At 34.8% G+C, this 9,947-nt stretch overlaps 1 long non-coding RNA gene and 1 pseudogene across 1 annotated transcript; one reads left to right on the top strand and one right to left on the bottom strand.

The window, feature by feature from the left end:
* Positions 1-779: 779 nt before the first annotated feature.
* On the bottom strand, positions 780-2,265 carry LOC115968808. Its single transcript, XR_004086800.1, has 3 exons — positions 2,087-2,265; positions 943-1,071; positions 780-827 (listed from the first exon to the last, which is right to left on the bottom strand). It is a non-coding gene; the product is annotated as an uncharacterized LOC115968808 (long non-coding RNA).
* Positions 2,266-5,511: 3,246 nt separating this feature from the next.
* On the top strand, positions 5,512-7,028 carry LOC115967019 (annotated as a pseudogene).
* The last annotated feature ends 2,919 nt before the right edge of the window (positions 7,029-9,947 follow it).

The raw sequence follows: 9,947 nt of genomic DNA on the forward strand, positions 1-9,947 counted from the left end.
CACATATTTGAGCTCACACATCCAACGTTTTCAATTCAAACAAATGGAACCAAAATTACAAGGCAAGTAAACAAATACATCACAATCAGCAACTCACTTAGGAAGCATAAACATTTCATTTGAGATGCCATACACGTGTCCTACCAGTGCCCAAGCTTCCTAGCAACTCACTCTAATAGAAAACAAACTACACACACTCGTGTGTGGGTTGGGTTCAAGTTACCTTTATTGTACTTGTACACCACTTAATAACTTTTTAAATAATCAATATTTCAAAAATCCCACAGTTAAATTACATATTCTCTTTATTCTTAAGATGTTTCATGTGAATCAAATGCTATTTTTATTATTCCATCTACAATTTTAAATACAAAAAATTTAAATTTAAAGAATGATATGGCTATTAATCTTAGATTATTTTGAAATTTTGCAAGCATTTAGAGTATGAGAAAAAAAAGAAAAAAAATCTATCTAACTGTGGATTTTTTAAAATTCGCATTCAATAAAAAACATTGAGTGTTGTAAATATAACTTGCACTCAACCATATATATATATATATATATATATATATTAACAATTAATCAAATACATCACAATCAGCAACTCACACTCAGAGAAAACAAACTACACATATATAGATTAGCAGTTTGTCAAACACAATACAATCACTATCAGCAAACTATACATATATAAATGCATAGTAATATTGCGAATAAAAACCACAATTAAATAAAAATAAAAATAAAAATAAAATAAAAACCTTCTTTATTTTTTACTTCTTCTTCTTCTTCTCGTCTTCAATTTCCTGATTCTTCTCCGAAAGCACCTGAGAATGATAGGAACGAAAGGTGAGGTTGCATTTTTTTTCCAAACATAGAATTCAGAATCATCAAACACAAACAGTCATAGTGACTCCGCATTTGCGAATTGAAAAATTTTACCATTTTGTTATTTGTATTTGACCAATATCAGACATGCGATTGTGTACGCCTTGCTAACAGCCTTTCACAAACCCGCCTGCCTCTGCGTCAATTTCTTTCTTTCTTTTCTATCTTCTCCACTCTTCAGTTCTGTTTACATATATATATATATATATATATATATTCACACATATACATGCATTTTTAAAAAAGAGACGTTAGTGCACATATAACGCACATAGTAAAGTGCACAGAATGGTACATGTCACTTATGTGGCAATGCCACATGGTTTAAATACAGCCATGTCACTTCCCCACCCAAATAATTAAAGCCACTTCATTATCTCATTCTCTATATTGGATAAATCTTAAATGCTAGTATATTGTTACTTGCTGCTGCTGGTGAGAAAAATGTAATTTCAATAGTAAGTTTAAATCAAAATCAATAATAACTAAATTTAAAATTTATTGTAAAAATATTGTAAACATAACACTCCCTTTCGTTAAATCATTAGACCAAATTTGATTGGACAAGTCATTAGTCTCAATCAGCAATCAGGAGCGATTCCATGTTAAAGCAAAAAAATAATTATTATGGTTGTGTTTGGCATGGCTTAAAAAGCCAACTTATTTACTATTTAACTTATTTTTTTCTACTATTTATAAGTCACATAGTATTTTTTGATCCTATTTATGAGTTCATTATACCATTTTAACTAACTTTTACTTTTATTTACCGTATTTTTAACAAAAAAAAAATTTAATTTCAATTAAATAAATTGATCCAAAACGAACACGAGATATAATATTTTAAATTGTTATGATTTCTTTTCTCTTTAAAAAAATTTGTAACCCCTTCAATTTTTTTAAACACAAAATAATTAACTAATCTAAATTAAAAATATTATTTTTTGTCTTTGTCTCTCTGTCTCTTTATCTCTGTCAGACTGTCATTGTTGCCCCACTATCAACAAAAGTCTCAAACACCAGACAGTATTATAACTTTATTCACAAATCAAAACTCACTTCTCAGTTCTCACTATCTCAGACACTCTCAGCAGATGCAAAAACAAATAACACAGAGACTCCCTAACACACACACACACACACACAATCACAGATGACAAATTCACAAACATTATAATTGTACAGAGAAAAATCATACTTAAAGCAGATCGGGATTCGGGATGGAGGCTGGAGGCTGGAGGCTGCAGCGACCAGCGGCGGTGGAGGCAACTGGAGGCTTGTATGAACGCTATAGCGGCGACCGCGGCGGCGGCGTGGTTGGCGGAGTGAGTCACTCACTGTCACCGTCACCGTCACTCTCTTTTTTTTTCTTTTTTCTTTTTTTTTGATGAGGTCTCAATTTTATAGTCTCTCGTTCTCTCTCTTTTCTTTTTCTTTTTTCTATTATTATTATTTTCCTGAATAAGGTTAAGTTGTAACCGACCTTGGGCAAAATTTTGAATAGGGCTTTTAATTATTTTAGGTTGGGCTGTGTGGGCTTTTTCGGGAGAGGACTAAGGTTTTAGAAAAGAAGGGCCAACCCTAAAAAAAAGAGATAAATATACCCAATAAAAATTATTTCTTTTGGGCCAGGAGAGGCTCGGGCCCCGTTGGGCCCCTCTGGGTTCAAAATATTTACTTGAATATGGGCAAAACCTCTTAACTTTTCCACCGCAGTTTATTTTTGTAATTCAGGCTGATTTATTAGTCGGTATTTCTTAATTTTATGAAGTTCTGTCTTGTTTTTCAAAAAAAAAAAAAAAAAAGCCTAAACAAAAGTTAGTCCGGCTATGAGTCCAAACATCAGGGGCGTAGTCAAATTTTTTACATGGGAGGCCGATTTTCGACAACGATGATTATCATTGTTGTATAAACAATCTATATTTTTAGGTTGATATAGACCTTCTTTGAGATAAGCTTATCGGATTCATCTTGTTTGTTGATAGGAAATCCACATATTTGTTTACGTGATCCTAGATCACGATCTATCTCTTCAGATTGAATTCTTGAACATTTGAAAGGGTGTTCATTAGGCATTGAAGTATCAACATTTATTTCTACAGCCACATTCGTTTCTACAATCATAGGTGTCCTAAATTCTGAATTGCTAACATTTTTTTCTTAAAGAATGCATCAATTGTTTTTTGTTTGCCCAAAATTCTTTAAGATTTAAGAATATAACTCAAAAATTAACCTGAAAAGAACTTACAAAATAAACTCTTAATTATATGGATGTTATTCGTACTTAAGAAAAAAACAAAATTTCCATTGTAATTTAAACAGTCAACCTATCATCATTCCTATTATTAATTATATGGATGTTATTCATATCTCCCCATGCCTTCAATCATATATTTCTCTAAAAATCTATGAAAAATTAAAGTGCATGTAAATATTTAAGTAAGCGTATATAGTTGAGGAAAAAAAAATAAAAAATAACACACACTTAAAAAAGAGATGAAGGTGTAGTGCTGAAGAAAGAAAAGAAAACTGAAAACCATCTAAATGATTTATTTTAAGAAAGTAAGAAGAAAGAAAATAATGGTCAGTTTTTTTTTTTTTTTTTGGGATCGTGAGGACTGAGTTTGAAAGGAGGGCTAAGCTGAGGTTTTGTTTTGTTTGGGGGCTGCTGGTACCAGTGGAGTGGGCAGTGGCATGTACACAGAAGACAAGAAGAGAATAATAAAAAATAAAAAAAATGTTATGTCTACAATATTTTCACAACATTTTTATAACAAATCCTAAGTGGCAGGTTGTTAGTGATTGTTATTGTTGGAGCAAAAAAGTAATCTTAGTGTTAGATTCAAATTTGAACCAATAACAACTAACCACTTATGATTTGTAAAAATACTGTAAAAATTTTGTAGACGTAGCACCTCTCTAAAAAGAATAGCAAAAGAAAGGGTTCTAGTTTTGAGATTGAGAATGGGTGATAAAATATTATTTTGTTGGGTAGTGCCTTTGGGTATTTAAATATAAGGGAGCATAAAAGAGGCCTACAATTGAAACTAGAGCATGCAGGGGCCTGGGAGTGAATTGAACAAAAATGGGAGGGGGGGCCGGATGTACATCATTGGGGGGGCTCAATTAAAATTTCTATATAGGCTGGTGGACCTTTTTTTTTTTTTTTTGGCAGGGGCCATGGCCCCCCCAAGGGGCAACGTGGCTCCGCCCTTGCCAAACATTATGTCCTATCTTTCCTACTCCACCCCATTCTCCCCTATTTCCTAGCTCTGTCGCTAGATAGAGTATAATCTTGATGCATAGGTGACTCCATATTTAGGACCTTCAGGTGTTAGTGTTACTTTTGCCCTTACAAGTGGGGGCTTCCCTAGAATTAGTGTCCCTGCAAGATATGATAGTAAAAGGGTTTCAATTGGTATTTGTTCTGGGAGACTAAAAGGTTCAGAGCCAAAGTTGATTGAAATTGTATATGGCTTCAAGCAAGCTACTAAGATTAGGAAGCCTCCTTCATTTGAACCTAGTGATGAAGCCAAAAACGATCGTTAGTCGATGACCCCATCTAAGCTTGAATGAGGTAATGTTCCCTGTAACGATGAAAGAAAAAGACACCGAAGTGGCGTAAGCCAATGGTTTTCCAATGATTAAGTCAATAGGATCAATATCATTGATCTCTCAGAATAGGGATGTGTAGAAAACCCACTAACCCACCAAACCCAACCCGACCCGTCGGATTAGGTTGGTTTTTAAGGCTTGATGGGTTGGGTTGGGTTACAAAAAAAAATTTATAGCAGGTCAGGTTGGGTTTGGGTCATAAAATTACAACCCGCCAAACCCGAGCCGACCCAACCCACCCATATTTAATATATATTTAAAATATATTATATATTTAATAAATTTTTTTTAAATAAGCTGTAGGGCACTTATATAAATATATATATATGTATATGTATATATATATTATATATTCAATAATTTTTTTTTAAAAAAAAAAACCACCTGTAGAGCAGCATTTCCTTGATTCCTCCTACTGATAATAATTTAATATATATATATATATATAATATATTATATAATTAATAAAACTTTTTAAATAACCAGTTCTTCTTATCTTTATAAAAGCCAATTAATTCACACAAATCCTAATAAATTACTATTGTTGTTTAGTCATTAATGTTGTTTGCCTTTAAGGAGTTATATTGATATTAATCTTTAGGTTTTTTTTAATATATTAATATTTGTATTTTTTTCTACTCAATTTAATAATAATAATAATAATTTGACAAACCCATGGATTCAACCCGACCCATGTGGGTTGGGTTGAACTTATATAATGGGTTGGGTTGGGTTGAATTTTTTTTGACCCACCATGGTGGGTTAGATCAAAAAATCCCCTCAACCCGACCCAACCCGACCCATGCACACCCCTATCTCAGAGAATCCGAATGTAATTCTGTCTGTTTGTATTTGTGTACCTTTCTGTTGGTACTTGTGGCTTATTTATAGCCCTAGTACAACTATTAGGAGGCTCACTATGAGTGTAACTGATGGCAACCTCTTAATATCTCTTTTGGCTGTTTTGAGTAATGTTTATATAAACTTAAATGGAGGCTTAACTGGATCATGGTTGGCCTTTCTGACCATTGGAGCTCGTTGGTTACGAAACCATTTGTAATTGTGCCATTAATGCTGTGTAATCATCTTCTCATGGACAGTCCTGTGGATTGGATGCTCGTCATATGTATGGAGGAGCATGTAGGTTTAATATTTGTCCATTGCATTGACGAGCATGTAATTTTAGTATTGTCACCTGGTATGGTTGGTAACTTCTTAGACTTGTTTTTTGTTTGAGCTGTTTCTTGATGACAGTACAATTAGCCACGCATATTCCTCAAAAAATTATTGATGGTAGACCGAAGCATTATTGCACTCTGCACATTGGTCTAACTCTATTGCATTTTTTAAACCTGCCAAAAACCCGCCGAAAGTTTGTCCGCCTATGTAGGTGGAAAATATAAATAATGACTTTTTGGTCAAACCATGAGGATGCATGTGAAGAAAAAAATATATTGTATTTAATATTTGGGGAAACAAAAAGAAATATATATATATTTTTTTTTTCTTTTGTTTTTTGAGAATGAATATATATTGTAATTTGATTTGATTCTAAGAATGAAGAATAAACTGATATCATCAGCATGTCGGATTTGATTTTTGACACCAATAATTATAGCGGAGCACAACTCTTTTGACATCTTGATTCATATTAAAGATATTTAGTAACAAACTAAGTAAAAAATATTATCATTCCAATTACAATATGTAATATAAAAACTATTGTGTGCTAAACGTTAATTTTTTTTAATACCAGTTATTATGTTTCTGCTATCTGACACGTTTCAATCAATATTCTTGTGTCCAGATTCTTGTGCAATGTGTTCATAAAAGTTAAAATCGAGAAAATGTTTCTGCTTCTCCAAAATATATATATATATATATATATATATATATCTTCTACTATAAAGAGCCTCCCTACCCTCTAACTTTTATTGTGCGAGTGAAAGAGAGAGAATGACAAAGCTAGCTCTAGTTCTATTGCTTTTTCTCAATAGGCATTGCCATACCATTGTTGCACAGCACCAAAGAAGTAGATGAATGGATCCAGAAGCTGCATCATGCCAAAGAGAAAGTCTCTAGGCTCCATTTTTACTTTCATGACACACTATCAGGCAAAAACCCAAGTGCAGTGGAAGTAGCCGAAGCATCAATGACTAAGAAATCACCCTCCTTGTTTGGACTACTCAACATCTTTGATGACCCATTAACAAAAGGGCCTGAACCCACCTCCATGCTTGTGGGTCGAGCTCAAGCCTCAAGGTCTATATGGGTCCGCTGGGCAACAAGAACTAAGCCTACTTGTGGCCATGAGCTTTGTTTTCACAACTGGGAAATTCAATGGTAGCAGTCTCACTATTTTGGGCAGGAATGCAGCTCTGCAACCACTGCGTGAGATGCCAATTATTGGTGGGACTGGTGCTTTCCGACTAGCTCGGGGATTTGTGATAGCAAAGACTTATTTTTTAAATTTTACCACAGGAGATGCTATTGTCAAATACCATGCTGTGGCTATACATTATTGAGCTATAATAATGGAGTCCATTCTCTTTCAGAGGGTCACATATGTTGGGGGATAAATACCTTGGAGAGTTTCCAGTTTCCTTAAGTAATTAATATAACATATAGAGACATATTTTAACCCAAAAGGCTTAAACCCAATGGGTATGTGCTTAATTATGTTATATTAACTACTCATTCTTCTCATCTTTATTCAATGTGGGATTTCATTCACATGTGTAACCCAACAATCTCCCCCTCACGTGTGAGTCTCTGCCTCTCTATGGGTTTCAAGACCTCTTTGTGGGCCATGAACAAGTCCTACTCACTCCCCCTTGCCTAATGGGCTTTTCACTTCATCAACGCATCATTCATGGGTCTCTCTTACGCTATCCATAGGAACCACGTGTCAACCCTACACGCACATCCATAGGAACCCCACACATCCATGTCCATAAGAACCTCACACCACACCATTATTTAGCACCATTAGCAATATTTCTTTGTTGGGCTTTTTTTTTTTTTTTTTCTCTAGGATCTTTGTGTGTAAGCCACTTAGGCTTTTTCTGTCCCCGTTGGGTAGGGACCATAAACACCTCACCATCTTTGCCACACACCACTATGGGTTCTGATACCACTTGTTGGGGGGATAAACACCTTGGGGAGTTTCCTTGAGTAATTAATATAACATATAGAGACATACTTTAACCCAAAAGGTCTAAATTCAATGGGTATGTGTTCAATTATGTTATATTAACCACTCATTCTTTTCATTTTTGTTATAGGGAATTAACTCGAAATTCCCAACTTGTGAGAAACAAAAATAAAGAAAACGCTCGCCAAAGAAAACAATCACACGCACAAGACAATATTTACGTGGTTCAGCAATTTGCCTACGTCCACAGAGTTACAAGGATTTCACTATTATCAGGGGAAAAAATACAAAGTGTGGCTATAGTGTTTCAGTCTCTCAAGAACAACAACAACAACCAAAAAACCCTAATCACCAAAACTATGTTTTCTACATCCTGCGCACAAGATACACAATGGCGCTTCAAAAAATCTCCCATTAAAAATCACATAACATTATTTCAGGTCAGGTCCGGTCATCAACCGGATCAAACACAACTAGGCTCCACAAAGCCCAACAAATCTCCCACTTTGAGACTAGTTCAATCACCAACATCAGCCACTATCCTCCAAAAGCAATCCCTTATCCCTGCAACTCATCCTCCTGTCCTCAAGCTAGAAGACCAACTGAGGCTGCACACAGCTTTAGCTTCTCAATAGTGTCACCCTTAGTCAACATGTCTGTCGGGTTCTTAGATCTACAAATCTTCTCAAATATTACCAGCTTATCTTCAACAATGTAACGGATAAAGTGGTATTTTGGTTGTATATGCTTCAACTTTGAATGAAAAGCCAAATTTTTTGCAAGAAAAATTGCATTCTAATTGTCACTGTGTAGAATGCCCATCTCTTGCTTCTTACCTAATTCATCTAAGAAGCCATGTAACTAAATCATCTCCTTTTCAGATTCAATTGTTGCAATATACTCAGCTTCTGTAGTAGACAAAGTAACAATCTTTTGTAGATTTAAAGTCCATGATATAGTTGTACCACCCAGAGTAAATATAAACCTAGTAGTACTCTTTCTACTGTCAATATCACTAGCAAAATTAGCATCTACATAACCCTACAGTTTCAAACTTGCACCTGTGAAGCAAAAACACGTATCTAATGAACCCTTTGGATATCTCAAAATCCACTTGACTGCCTCCCAATGCTGCTTTCTTGGCCTATTCATGAATCTGCTCACAACTCTCACTGTATGTGCAATGTCTGGCCTTGTATACTCCATAGCATACATCAAGCTGCCAATAACTGAAGGATAAGGCACCTTGCTCATATGATCCCTTTCTTCTTCTGTCTTCAATGACTGTTCTTTACTTAGTTTAAAATGACTACCCAAGGGTGTGCTCACTGGTTTAGCTTCATTCATGTTGAACCTACTGAGAACTTTTTTCACATACTCTGACTGTGACCGTTTTAATGTACCATTAACCTTGTCTCTAATGATTCTCATACCAAGGATTTTCTTTGCAGCTCCCAAATCTTTCATTGCAAACTATTTTGACAATTGCTTCTTTAGATCATTAATCTCTTCACTGCTAGACCCTACAATGAGCATATCATCCATATACAACAGTATAACGATATAAGAATTGTCAAAGAACTTAACATAAAAACAGTGATTAGTTTCACATCTCTTAAACCCAATTCTATGCATAAAACTGTCAAATTTTTTTGTATCACTGTCTTGGAGCTTGTTTTAGGCCATACAAGCTCTTTCTCAGTTTACAGACTAGATTCTCTTGTCCCTAAACAATGAACCCTTCTGGCTGAATCATGTAAAGGTCTTCCTCAAAGTCACCATGAAGGAATGTCGTCTTCACATCTAACTGCTCAAGATGTAAATTTTCTACAGCCACCATTCCCAGTACTAGTCTGATTGTTGATATCTTCATAACTGGAGAAAATATTTCTAAATAGTCAATGCCCTCCTTCTGCTTGAACCCTTTAACAACTAATCTAGCCTTGTCATTCTTTATTCTGTATACCCACTTGTTATGCAAAACATTTTTTCCTACTAGCAATTCAATCAATTCCCATGTTTGATTCCTTAACATGGAATCCATCTTATCCTTCAGGGCTAACTTCCACTTGCTTGAATTTTCATCTTGCAAGGCTTCTTCATAACACTCTAGCTTACCACCATCAGTTAACAGGAGATAATTTAAAATGGGTGAATAACGCTGTGGAGGTCTAATGGTCCTAGAAGATTTACGGACTTCAGCTACAGGTGTACTCTGATCTACCTGTGAATCTACATTCTCCTTATCTTCTTTACCCATTTTCTGGATAGTACTTTTAGTCAATTCATC

Source organism: Quercus lobata, chromosome 11, assembly GCF_001633185.2.
Source record: "Quercus lobata isolate SW786 chromosome 11, ValleyOak3.0 Primary Assembly, whole genome shotgun sequence".
NCBI classification, from domain to species: domain Eukaryota; kingdom Viridiplantae; phylum Streptophyta; class Magnoliopsida; order Fagales; family Fagaceae; genus Quercus; species Quercus lobata.